General features: G+C 50.1%; 1 long non-coding RNA gene across 1 annotated transcript; it reads left to right on the top strand.

Moving 5' to 3' along the window:
* The first annotated feature begins 269 nt into the window (after positions 1–269).
* Positions 270–824, top strand: LOC147974747 (uncharacterized). The gene is made up of 2 exons (XR_015601985.1): positions 270–395; positions 556–824. It is a non-coding gene; the product is annotated as an uncharacterized LOC147974747 (long non-coding RNA).
* Positions 825–14,254: the final 13,430 nt, after the last annotated feature.

The raw sequence follows: 14,254 nt of genomic DNA, 5'->3' as shown, positions 1-14,254 counted from the left end.
CCATTACGACCAGCCTTATTTCTTTTCACATGTGTGAATCATCCACCACTCACTGGGATGCCATCCAATGGTAGTCCCTAGGGATTCCCTTTTATTTCCAGGGTTGAATAATCAACACTACAAAATTTGAAGGATATGGCTGCATTTACTACTCACCAAATATAGAGCATTTTATTTCTGGTAATTAATATGGATAAGCACAGATCGGCACAATTAATTGTTACCTAAACATAGATCAGATTGGTTGGATATATATGTGTGTGAAACATGTAGCAATTAGCAAGTACTCCGTAGAAGATACTACTCATATCTGAAAGCATATATTGCCATGGAGAGAAGCAAGATGATTATGCTCGTGATGATCATCCTTCCATGTCTCATAACATTTTCTCAGGGTGAGTACACAACAACAATTAGGTGAACTTCTCGTAAAGATATTTGTTAGTTCTATATATTACTTTTGGCGATCTAGTTAAGAAACATTACTAATTTTTGTGAATTTGTGCATAATTTTACAAATTACCTAGTTTAATGTGGACACTTATTTGCATGCAGCTCAAAGATCTGATGATATGAATAGCAGCAAGATCCAAATTTGCTTGTGCCAAAAGAATCCTCCACCATGCCCAAATGGTTTGTGCTTCTGTTGTGCATTGGAGCAAGATAAATGCTTTAGAACCAGCCAAGAATGCATTTGTGGTTCTGCTTGCCCTCCTTTAGAAGCAACCTCCCCTCATCCCCTCCCTTTGCCTTAAGACACCATGTCAGCTGATTGTTGCCATGAACATCTTGGAATAAAAAAAGTTGTAATCGCTGCATGCTCATCTTTATGTTCTTCTGAATTGAATTTTTTTATAGTTATATTATGTTTTACAAACGAATACTGAACTATACAGGCAATTATTTTCATATAATGCCTTGATTGACACAAGAAAATACTACACTTCTGGGGAAGACCGTTGCACTAGGACCATGAAGAATGCAAAAAAAAAATTGAGCTCCCGATTATGGAGAGAATTTTTACGGTACATCATACTACACAAATTGAAGGGTAGTATTAAGTTGATGCAGTGGTTGATATGATTTGGGGTCTTAATTTTAGTTTGAGGACAAATTAGTAATTGCAGGTAGTTCCTTTCACCACGCCATTCACGAGAGGACTTCTCTGCAATCCTGAACCGCAAGATGGCCTGCCGCCTCTTGGTGGAGACACACACGAAAGTGCAAGCTGATCTCCCCAGACAGGTTGCTTGCTCTTTGGTGAACTCACATACTTCCTCTGTCCGTGAATATGTGTACATCCACCTTTTGTCCTAAGTTAAAGTTTTTAAAATTTAACCAACTTTATAGAAAAGAGCAGTGACGTATATGACATTAAATTGGTATATTATGAAAATACATTTCAAAACGGATCTAGTGATACTAATTTAGTGCCATAAATGCTGCTATTTTTTCATATAAAGTTGGTCAAAATTTTAAAATTTTAACTTAGGACAAAAGCTAGAAGTATAATTATTCACGGACGGATGAAGTATCTATTGTATTGATCTGCTACGTATTTGTCAATGGATATCTCGCCGGAAAACGGCCAGGGTACAACCATACACAAACAACGAGGCGCCAACATGAGCACCAGAAGTCGTGCAGCGGCAGAGTGGTGACCCACACTGTGTTCCTCAGATGGCCTGGATTGTCGACAATCCCAACATTGGCCTCACCGTGATCTGTGAAGGGCAGCACACATGGCATAGTTTCACCTCCAGGGCGGCGCATTTGTGACGAGAGCTGGACTTGCCGTTCAACGGGGCATGGACAAATAATTCATGTGAAGGTTGTTGAAATATATTGCCCATCTTTCTTTATCAATTTGGACTTTTGAGGCTGGTGTATGAATTCAATAGAGATTCCGTGCGCAGTATGCCGGTACGCACGTAGTCGGTTAGGAGTGGCCGGCGGCCGTGGTGCTACAAGGAGCAGTAGTACAATGACAAGATGACCTGCCGCCTCAAGGAGCCCCGCGATGGCTAGGAAGTTTTCGTTGGTCATGATAGGGTCGGTGGGCAGCAACCGGTGGAGCTACTACTGGACTGGATCTGTTGGCGTAGGCTGACGAAGAGATGGGCGTGGTGTGGTGAAGATCTTGAGTACAACGACCAGGGCCGGTCCAGAGATTTTGGAGACATGGGACGAAACTAAAACCCAAAGGCCCTTAACTTAAGCATCGAATTAATGGACTATGAAGAAAGTAGACAACGATTTGTGATGCAAAATCATGTTTAATGTCATTGAACTACAACTGTAGTAGTATGTTATTTTAGGTACCAAAACGACAGAAGACTCCAGGAATATAGTTCTGAAAGAATTTGCATCCAGAATGCATAGTTGGATTCACATTTTGAGTTCTTGGAATGACTATGGTAAGACTATTACTACAAATTGGAGTATCTGATAGTTTATATAGATGAGCAAAATCCATAAGAGTAATGTGAAAAGTATTCCTTCGTATCTTCAAAAGTTAAATATCTTTCATATCTTTAAAAACAAACCAATGGAGCTGCTATAGTGCAAAGTTACTCCCACCTAACGAGTTGCGCAAAGGATTAAATTCAGAGTTAATAACCGGATTGTGCCATAATTGCTCAGCCCATATATAAACCAACTGCCAGGAGCAGCATCCAGAACCTCGTTCTTCCCTTGATACACTCCCTCTGTTTCTTTTAGTCTATATATAAGGTTTGGTCAAAGTCAAACTTTATAGAGTTTGACTAAGTTTATATTAAAAAATATAAACATTCACAATATGAAATCAATATTATTATATGCACCATGAAACGTATGTTCTGTTGGGGAACGTAGTAATTTCAAAAAAATTCCTACGCACACGCAAGATCATGGTGATGTATAGCAACGAGAGGGGAGAGTATTGTCCACGTACCCTCGTAGACCGAAAGCGGAAGCGTTATGACAACGCGGTTGATGTAGTCGTACGTCTTCACGGCCCGACCGATCAAGCACCGAAACTACGGCACCTCCGAGTTCTAGCACACGTTCAGCTCGATGACGATCTCCGGACTCCGATACAGCAAAGTGTCGGGGAAGAGTTCCGTCAGCACGACGACGTGGTGACGATCTTGATGTTCTACTGTCACAGGGCTTCGCCTAAGCACCGCTACAATATTATCGAGGATTATGGTGGAGGGGGGCACCGCACACGGCTAAGAGAACGATCACGAAGATCAACTTGTGTGTCTAGAGGTGCCCCTGCCCCCGTATATAAAGGAGCAAGGGGGAGGCCGGCCGGCCCTTGGGGCGCGCCAAGGAGGGGGGAGTCCTCCTCCTAGTAGGAGTAGGACTCCGGCCCCTTTCCTAGTCCAACTAGGAAGAGAGAAGGGGGAAGGAAAGAGAGGGAGAGGAAGAGGGAAAGAGGGGCCGCGCCCCCTTCCCCTAGTCCATTTCGGATTCCTCATGGGAGGGGGCGCGCCACCTCCTGGGCTGCTGCCCTCTCTCTCCCCTCAGGCCCACTAAGTCCCAATACTTCCCCGGGGGGTTCCGGTAACCCTTCCGCACTTCGGTTTTCTCCGAAATCACCCGAAACACTTCCGGTGTTCGAATATAGCCGTCCAATATATCGATCTTTATGTCTCGACCATTTCGAGACTCCTCGTCATGTCCGCGATCACATCCGGGACTCCGAACAACCTTCGGTACATCAAAATATATAAACTCATAATGAAACTGTCATCGTAACGTTAAGCGTGCGGACCCTACGGGTTCGAGAATAATGTAGACATGACCGAAAGACGTCTCAGGTCAATAACCAATAGCGGAACCTGGATGCTCATATTGGCTCCTACATATTCTACGAAGATCTTTATCGGTCAGACCGCATAACAACATACGTTGTTCCCTTTGTTATCGGTATGTTACTTGCCTGAGATTCCATCGTCGGTATCTCAATACCTAGTTCAATCTCGTTACCGGCAAGTCTCTTTACTCGTTCCGTAATACATCATCTCGCAACTAACTCATTAGTTGCATTTCTTGCAAGGCTTAAGTGATGTGCATTACCGAGAGGGCCCAGAGATACCTCTCCGACAATCGAAGTGACAAATCCTAATCTCGAAATACGCCAACCCAACATGTACCTTTGGAGACACCTGTAGAGCACCTTTATAATCACCCAGTTACGTTGTGACGTTTGGTAGCACACAAAGTGTTCCTCCGACAAACGGGAGTTGCATAATCTCATAGTCACAGGAACATGTATAAGTCATGAAGAAAGCAATAGCAACATACTAAACGATTGGGTGCTAAGCTAATGGAATGGGTCATGTCAATCACATCATTCTCCTAATGATGTGATCTCGTTAATCAAATGACAACACATGTCTATGGTTAGGAAACATAACCATCTTCGATCAACAAGCTAGTCAAGTAGAGGCATACTAGTGACGTTTAGTTTCTCTATGTATTCACACAAGTATTATGTTTCTGGTTAATACAATTCTAGCATGAATAATAAACATTTATCATGATATAAGGAAATAAATAATAACTTTATTATTGCCTCTAGGGCATATTTCCTTCAGTCTCCCACTTGCACTAGAGTCAATAATCTAGTTCACATCGCCATGTGATTAACACCCATAGTTCACATCATCATGTGACCAACACCCAAAGGGTTTACTAGAGTCAATAATCTAGTTCACATCGATATGTGATTAACACACAAAAAGTACCAAGGTGTGATCATGTTTTGCTTGTGAGATAATTTTAGTCAACGGGTCTGTCACATTCAGACCCATAAGTATTTTGCAAATTCTATGTCTACAATGCTCTGCACAGAGCTACTCTACCTAATAGCTCCCACTTTCAATATGTATCCAGTTTGAGACTTAGAGTCATCTGGATCAGTGTCAAAAACTTGCATCGACGTAACCCTTTACGACGAACCTTTTGTCACCTCCATAATTGAGAAACATATCCTTATTCCACTAAGGATAATTTTGACCGCTATTCAGTGATCTACTCCTAGATCACTATTGTACTCCCTTGCCAAAAACATTGTAGGGTATACAATAGATCTGGTACACAGCATGGCATACTTTATAGAACCTATGGCCAAGGCATAGGGAATGACTTTCATTCTTTTTCTATCTTCTGCCGTGGTTAGGCTTTGAGTCTTACTCAATTTTACACCTTGTAACACAGGCAAGAACTCTTTCTTTGACTGTTCCATTTTGAACTATTTCAAAATCTTGTCAAGGTATGTACTCATTGAAAAACTTATCAAGCGTCTTGATCTATCTCTATAGATCTTGATGCTCAATATGTAAGCAGCTTCTCCGAGGTCTTTGTTTGAAAAACTTCTTTCAAACACTCCTTTATGCTTTGTAGAATAATTCTACATTATTTCTGATTAAGAATATGTCATTCACGTATACTTATCAGAAATGTTGTAGTACTCCCACTCACTTTCTTGTAAATACAGGCTTCACCGCAAGTCTGTATAAAACTATATGCTTTGATCAATTCATCAAAGCGTATATTCCAACTCCGAGATGCTTGCACCAGTCCATAGATAGATCGCTGGAGTTTGCACATTTTGTTAACACCTTTAGGATTGACAAAACCTTCTGGTTGCATCATATACAACTCTTCTTTAAGAAATCCATTAAGGATTGCAGTTTTGTTATCCATTTGCCAGATTTCATAAAATGTGGCAATTTGCTAACATGATTTGGACAGACTTAAGCATCACTACGAGTGAGAAGGTCTCATTGTAGTCAACTCCTTGAACTTTGTCAGAAACCTTTTTCGACAAGTCTAGCTTTGTAGATAGTAACACTACTATCAGCATCCATCTTCCTCTTGAAGATCCATTTAATTTCAATGGCTTGCCGATCATCGGGCAAGTCAATCAAAGTCCATACTTTGTTCTCATACATGGATCCTATCTCAGATTTCATGGCCTCAAACCATTTCGCGGAATCTGGGCTCATCATCGCTTCCTCATAGTTCGCAAGTTTGTCATGGTCTAGCAACATGACTTCCAGAACAGGATTACCGTACCACTCTGATGCGGATCTCACTCTGGTTTACCTACGAGATTCGGTAGTAACTTGATCTGAAGTTACATGATCATCATCATTAGCTTCCTCAGTAGTTGGTGTAGTAGTCACAGGAACAAATTTCTGTGATGAACTACTTTCCAATAAGGGAGCAGGTACAGTTACCTCATCAAGTTCTACTTTCCTCCCACTCACTTCTTTCGAGAGAAACTCCTTCTCTAGAAAGGATCCATTCTTAGCAATGAATGTCTTGCCTTCGGATCTGTGATAGAAGGTGTACCCAATAGTCTCCTTTGGGTATCCTATGAAGACATATTTCTCCGATTTGGGTTTGAGCTTATCAGGATGAAACTTTTTCATATAAGCATCACAACCCCAAACTTTAAGAAACGACAACTTTGGTTTCTTACCAAACCACAGTTCGGATTGTGTCGTCTCAACGGACTTAGATGGTGCCCTTTTTAACGTGAATGCAGTTGTCTTTAATGCATAACCCCAAAAAACGATAGTGGTAAATCGGTAAGAAACATCATAGATTGCACTATATCCAATAAAGTACGGTTATGACGTTCGGACACACCATTATGCTGTGGTGTTCCAGGTGGCGTGAGTAGTGAAACTATTTCACATTGTTTTAATTGAAGACCGAACTCGTAACTCAAATATTCGTCTCCGCGATCAGATCGTAGAAACTTTATTTTCTTGTCATGATGATTTTCCACTCCACTCTGAAATTCTTTGAACTTTTCAAATGTTTCAGACTTATATTTCATCAAGTAGATATACGCATATCTTCATATGTGAAGGTCAGAAAATAACGATACCCGCCGTGAGCCTTAACACTCATCGGATCGCATACATCCGTATGTATTATTTCCAATAAGTCAGTTGCTCGCTCCATTGTTCCGGAGAACGGAGTCTTAGTCATCTTTCCCATGAGGCATGGTTCGCAAGCATCAAGTGATTCATAATCAAGTGATTCCAAAAGCCTATCAGCATGGAGTTTCTTCATGCGCTTTACACCAATATGACCTAAACGGCAGTGCCACAAATAAGTTGCACTATCATTATTAACTTTGCATCTTTTGGTTTTAATATTATGAATATGTGTATCACTACGATCGAGATCCAACGAACCATTTTCATTTGGTGTGTAACCATATAAGGTTTTATTCATGTAAACAGAACAACAATTTATTCTCTTACTTAAATGAATAACCGTATTGCAATACACATGATCAAATCATATTCATGCTCAACGCAAACACCAAATAACACTTATTTAGGTTCAACACTAATCCCGAAGTATAGGGAGTGTGCGATGATGATCATATCAATCTTGGAACTACTTCCAACACACATCGTCACTTCACCCTTAACTAGTCTCTGTTCATTCTGCAACTCTCGTTTCGAGTTACTACTCTTAGCAACTGAACTAGTATCAAATACTGAGGGGTTGCTATAAACACTAGTAAAGTACACATCAATAACATGCATATCAAATATACTTATGTTCACTTTGCCATCCTTCTTATCCGCCAATCACTTGGGGTAGTTCCGCTTCCAGTGACCAGTCCCTTTGCAGCAGAAGCACTTAGTCTCAGGCTTAGGACCAGACTTGGGCTTCTTCACTTGAGCAGCAACTTGCTTGCTGTTCTTCTTGAAGTTCCCCTTTTTCCCTTTGCCCTTTTCTTGAAACTAGTGGTCTTGTCTACTGTCGGTGTACTAGAGTAGGGGTACCCTTGTACCCCGAACTTGTGCACGGGCAGTCGCAGCATCCCGCGGCAAGGCCTGCCAGTTCGCCGCCAAGATTCCTTGTGGTCCCTCTGAAGACCATTCAAGAACAAAGTACTCAAGACAAGACCCCGGCAAGGGGAGCTTGCCGGGAAAAAGGCAAGACCCCGGCAAGAGGAGCTTGCCGGGAAGGCCATCAGAAGCGTCCCAAGACCCCGGCAAGAGGCGCTTGCCGGGAAGGCCGTCCGAGGCATTCCAAGGAACTTGCCGCAGCGCACTACGCGCCCCGACAAGGCCCGGTGGGCGACAAGCTCCCGGAAGCGACAAGTCGACGGCCGCGGCAAGGCGCTTGCCGCGGAAAGCCCCCACTCCACGCCCGCGCTCCAGCACATCCACCCACGTGTCGCTCCGGGGCCCCTCCCGAGCGCACATGGCAGGAGGCTGTGCAGCTAGAGACATGCGGTGGCGCGCAGGCGCTGACAAGACAACCATCGTGGCAAGACGGTGGCGTCCCTAGCGGTCCCTTTCGGTGCTGTCTAGGCGACATAGACGGGCATTTAATGCCCTTGTCCCCTGCCGTCAGGGTTAGGTATGATAACACTGTAGCAGCTAGCTGTGCCTACTACAGCACCTAGCTATGCCTACCCATGGCACCCTTTCCATTTTTGCCCTTGGCCCCCGTTGCTCTACGTCGGTAACCCCTTGAGTATAAAAGGAGGCCCGTGTGCAATGTAGAGGGGGTCGGCCACCTCGAGAGCCCTCGCGAGGTTCAGCAATTCCACACACTCACGCTCGCCCTCGAGCTAGAAATCAATACCAATCCACAAAGCAGGAGTAGGGTTTTACGCATCCTTGCGGCCCGAACCTGGGTAGATCGCTCGCGTGCTTCACCTCGATTTACTCCTCGCACGACCAACCGCCCGCTTGCTTCGCCTCGATCTGCTCTTTGCGCAACCTCCGCCCCCCGCCGAACCAAAAAGGGACCCGGTCCGCCGGTCCCATAGGTGCCCATGGATCAGAAACCCCGGCATCTCTGGCGCGCCAGGTAGGGGGCGTCGAAGTTGTGTGAATCAGATCCGGCGTTCTTGCGGGCTAGATCTTCATCTTCTTCATCGATCTTCACCATCTTCATCAACATGCCTCCGAAGAAGAAAGTTTCGGAGGCAGCTGCTCCGCCCGCGCCGAGCCACCCACCGCCGGAGCAAACGGACGGTGGGGCAGGCGCCGGCGGAAGGGCACGCATCGACGAGGGAAGTCTCTGGCGCGCCAGGTCCCAGGACAAGGCTACGCTGCCCATCGGCGGCGTGGCCGGCTCCCACAACGACCGGGCGCACTCAAAGACCTCGGCATCCGTGCGTGCACCGCGCCCATCTCAGGAGGCGCGGGACCGGCAGCGTCATGGTACTCACGGTACCATGCGCTCGCTAGATCAAGATTGAGCTGGTGGATCTCGGAGCGTCCAAGGTCACCATGCACGTCAACACACCCAGAACAGATAAGTTGCCAAAGCCTGAGCAGCCAGATCTCTAATTTTTGAGTTGTCTCCCCTGGATCGGCTCACCTTGTATGAAAAGCCTGTGCGCGGAGGAGCCGACTCGTAGCTGGCTGCGCACTTGCGTTGTTTCGAGCTCGCTCAACAACATTAGGTGAGCTGCGGCTGGTTGCTACACTAGCCGCGCCCTTGCATTGTTTCGAGCCTGCTCAACAACGTAAGTTAGCTGCAGCTAGTTGCTACACTAGCCGCGCCCTTACTTTGCTTCGAGCCCCGCTCAGCAACTTAAGTGAGCTGCAGCTGGCTGCGACAAGGTTTCTTGCCGGTAGCGGCACTACCAGTTCCGCGCTCAGCGCTCGCGGTCTGGATGCCTGCGCCGGCAAGTTCCCTAAAAGCGTGGGGCAAAAACATACAAAGTTGACGCTGGAATGGGAAGGCCCTTACCGGGTGAAACGAGTCACTGGGCCCGGCGCCGGCCGCCCTGAGACCGAAGATGGCATCCCAGTGAGCAACTCCTGGAGCATCGAGCATCTTCGTGAGTTTTACCCGTAAGGCGCGGTTGCCGGAACCCGTTCCGGCAACCACCTCTTGTACAAAGTCTTGCCGCTGTTGCATGTAATCCTTTGTACGAGGCCGGGCGCAGATCCCGTGCGCAGCAGAGCCCGCGTGCTCCGCACATTTTGTCGATTTTATGCTTTCTAATTTCTGGCATATATGATCTGACATTTGTGCAGCACCAACACCACGGCAAGCGTTGACGAGCTGCTAGGCTCTCTATCTTTATTTTCTCTTCTTTCTTTTCTTCCTTCTTCCAAGGAAAGAAAGGATCCCTCGCCCACAAGTTTGCCGGGGGGAAAGGGGAGAAGAGAAGGGTATGGACCAGGCGTCGTTCAAGAATTTCGTCTTGCCGGGAAGCAAACGACAGAAAAGCTAAGTCGCCAAAGTTTGAGCAGCCAAATCTTTTAAATTCCAAGTTATCTTCCTTGAACGACTGCACTTTGTATAGGAAGCCTGTGCGCGGAGGAGCCGACTCGTAGCTGGCTGCGCACTTGCGTTGTTTCGAGCTCGCTCAACAACATTAGGTGAGCCGCGGCTAGTTGCTACACTAGCCGCGCCCTTGCATCGTTTTGAGCCTGCTCAACAACGTAAGTTAGCTGCGGCTAGTTGCTACACTAGCCGCGCCCTTACTTTGCTTCGAGCCCCGCTCAGCAACTTAAGTGAGCTGCAGCTGGCTGCGACAAGGTTTCTTGTCGGTAGCGGCACCGCCAGTTCCGCGCTCAGCGCTCGCAGACCGGATGCCTGCACCGGCAAGTTCCCTAAAAGCGTAGGGCAAAAACATACAAAGGGAGGAGTCAAGTAAAGGGAATAACGTTGTGATGGCTATCCAGAAGAAAATTATATTACAAAATAGCTTGTCGCAGCTCTAATAAATGTTTTCTATAACATAGCTAGCAGCGACAAGGAAAGAAGGAAGCCGGCGACCTAGTCGACGCGGTCGTCCTCGCCCCTCTTGATCCCGCTCACCTTGTCCACAATGGGTGCGACAAGGGCCTTGAGCTCTTCCTGATCGATATCAGGCGGCAAGGATCTAAGGACGTTGTGGAGGCGGAGGCCTGGATTGCGGAAGGCAACCTTCATCAACACCTTCTGAAGGGCTCCCGCACAGATCTCGCGCGACTCGTCGGCCAGCCGCTTCGGGATCTCATCTCGGAGCCGCTGGAGAGCCGTCGCCACGCCTTGGAAGAACATAGTGAGCTTGGCGCTAGGTTGGAGGTTCTCGTCGGAGGAGTACCCGAAGTCCTCCACCCCCAGCTGCGCCAGCTCCTTGTCGATGCCCCCAGCGGCGTTCACGAGGCTCTCTGTCCAGTGCTCCACCGTATCCCTAAAGGCGTTTTGGGTGGTGGCAGCACTCTCCAGCAGCGCCTTGTCGGCATCGATCTCCTTCTTCAAGGCCGCCTCCCGCTCCTTGGCGCCGTCCAGCGCCCTGGTCAAAGCGACCAGCCTCGACTCAAGGGCGGCGTTGGAGTCCTTGGCGGCGCTGAGCTCTTCGCCATATGCTTTGCGGTCAGCCTCCAGCTGCACCACCTTCATCTCCAGCACCTTTTTGGCGGCCTCGGCAGCGGCGGCAGCGTCCTCCGCTTGCTTGAGGGCTCCGCCCAGCTTCTCCTCACGCGCGGCAAGCTCCTCCTCGTGAGCATCGAGGTCGACCTTCCGCTGCGCCTGCTCGCCCACCTCTGCGGCTAGCTTCACGACGGCAAGTCGCTGCAGCTCTTCGGCTTCGGCCTTCTCGAGGAGAAAGGCCTTCTTCGCCTCAGCGAGCTGCTCCCGCTCCTCTGCCAAGGATCGGACGGCTTCTCGATGGAAACCCGCGAGCTCGTCTGCGCGCTTCTCAATGTCTACTCCCGCCTTCGCGACAAGCGCCTCGCGGGACTCCATCTTGGCTTGTCGCGCGCGGTAGAGCGACATCAACCTGCGCAGCAGCCGCTCCTCTTCGGGTTCATTGCTACTGCTACTCGGCGCGTCGGCCAGCTTCAGACCCGCGGAGGCAAGCACTTCCCCGTCGAAGACCTCCCCCTCGACCGGCGCCCTGGAACTTGATGCCCAGGGGAGGTTGATGAAGACGCCTTCGCCGGCTTTCAAGTAAACGCCGGCTGGGGCTCCTCGATGCTTGGCGCTGCGGCTTTGGCGGACGGGTCGGCGGTCGGTGCAGTGCCTGGCGCTCCTGCGGCCTCTGGGCCGTCAGTACGATCGCCAGATCCCTCGCCAGCCGCCGCGGCGCCAGCCTCGGTGGCCTCGGCGCTGGCGGCGTCACCGCCACCGGCTGCGTCCTCAGCGGCGACCTCGGCCTCCATCCGCTCCGCAGCAGATGGGTCTGATGGCCGGCAAAGGGGGAAAGAGTCAAACAAGATCGAGCCAAAAACTCAAAGAGACCAGAAGAAGAAGAACCCAAGGGAAGATTTGAAGCAAGGAGATTACCTGCGCTGGGCTCGGTGGCCATGGTCTCTGCCGCTGGGGGGATGCTGGCGCCGTCCCTTGGCGGAGAGCTCCCCCTTGCCGGAGAGCCACCCCCTGTCGGAGAATCTCTTGCCGGAGAACTTTCCTTGGGCGGCGTAGTTGAAGTAGATGGCATGCCGGGGGTTGTCTCCGGACGCTCCTGGTGAGGCTGCTCTGCTCCTACGCAAGGCAACAAGCGGATATCAGCAAAGACAAGTACCCATGCGCGCCTCACCGCGGCAAAAAGTTCACACACTTACGCTGGGGGCTGCCATGGAGGAAAGTCGCCAGGTCCGGCAAGGTTGTCTCGGGCACGCCACCTGTTGTCGCAGTGGGCACGTCCTCGACGATGACCACCGGGGCCTTAGCTCTCTTTGCCGCCCTCTGGGCCAGAGTCCTAAAGAGGAGCAGGCTCAGGGAGAAGCAATTGAGAAAAAAGAACAACAACAAAAACCGAAGAAGCGCGAGTGCAGCAAGAGAAGCTTACTCTTCTTCATCCTCCTCGTCGGAGCTCAGCGCGGAGAAGTCGAAGCCCGGCGCGCTCCCAGAGCGAGGAGGTGGAGGGGAAGCTTCCCTTGGCCGCTTAGCGGGTGCGGAGGTGGCGGTCTGAGAAGACCCCGCTCCGGCTGGCGGCACGGCACGGGAAGCGGCAGGGACCGAAGCGGTGGTTCGGGTGGACCCCGCTCCAGTTGCCGTCGTAGCATGAGGCGCTCCTGTGGCAACGGCATTTGCCGTGGTCGAGCGCGTCACGCGGCGTGGCGACTGTTGACCCGTTTGCCGCCCCGCCTCGTCGCCAACCTTGTGGAGACGCCTCCTAGGCGGCGTTGGGGCCTCTGATTCTGGTGGGCCGTACGGAGGCAAGGAGGAAGAGGAGTCGACTTGCCGCGAGCTGCCCGTATCCTTGGTAGGCTCGCTCGGCTCGACGTCCTGCCCGGCAAGCCCCTCCTTGCCGGCGGACTCCCCTTGCTCGCCATAGCTCGCCACTTCTGCCGCGTCTGCTTCCGCGGTGGTGAACCCAAACTCGCCCGCAGCTGCGGCTGCCGCCGCCTCCTCCAGCCTGGTGGCGATGCGCGCCATCTCCGCGTCAGTGGTGTCGCGGGTGAGGCCGTCTTTCTCGTCGAGGCGGACGGCCACTTCCACCAAGTTGTCGAAGAAGTGCTGCACGACCTCGTCGGCAGGCTCCTACCAAGTTGGCACAATCCCGTGCGAGTCGCATTCCGGCATCATTGCACGGATGCGGTCGAGCGCGGAGTTGTTGCACAAAGGCACGACGCCCCCCGGCAACCTGAACACCTCGGGATGCTGGGGGTCGTACCTGAACAGCTCCTGCAGCATTGCGTGGAGTTCCAGAACTGTGAAGTTGTAGTTGAGGCCCGGCCGCAGCCTCATAATGTCTGCCGCGTTCTTGAACTCCCAAGTTGGCCTCCCCCGCTCTTGCAGGGGGGCGATGCGGCGGCGGAGGAAGTCTGCGCCAACCGCGCCGACAGTGAGCCCGGCATTCCGGAGACGCAGGATCCTGGTGACGGCGATCCCCAGCCTGTCGTCCTCCGGGGCCAGGTCGCTCCAGTCGTCGCCGTGCGCCACCGGGGTTTGGCGCCGGGCGGTGAAAGGCTGCGGACTCTCCTCGACAATCCAGCACCAGTCAGCCCTCCACTCCTCCCACTTGCCGCGAAACTCTCCCTCCAGATAGGTCTCCTTCTTGCCGGGCCTCGAAATCCAGGCAATCCCGCCGGATAGAGGCTCTCCTCTCTCTACTCGAGGAGTGAAGAAATGGCGGAAGAGGGCCACATTGGGAAGAACTCCGACAAAGTTTTCGCAGAGATGCGCGAAAACTGCCATCGTCAGAACGGCGTTGGGGGTGAAGTCGAGGAGGTGAAACCCATAGGTGTTCATGACGTCGCAGAAGAAATCAGAGAAGGGCGGGCAGAGCCCGCAATAGAAGAACAACGCGAAGAAGGCATAC

The sequence above is a fragment of the Triticum urartu genome, chromosome 4A, assembly GCF_056163025.1.
Source record: "Triticum urartu cultivar PI428250 chromosome 4A, HENAU_Tu73, whole genome shotgun sequence".
Taxonomy (NCBI): domain Eukaryota; kingdom Viridiplantae; phylum Streptophyta; class Magnoliopsida; order Poales; family Poaceae; genus Triticum; species Triticum urartu.
Note: the sequence above shows the minus strand (reverse complement) of the source record. Positions and strands in the feature narration are given on the sequence as shown.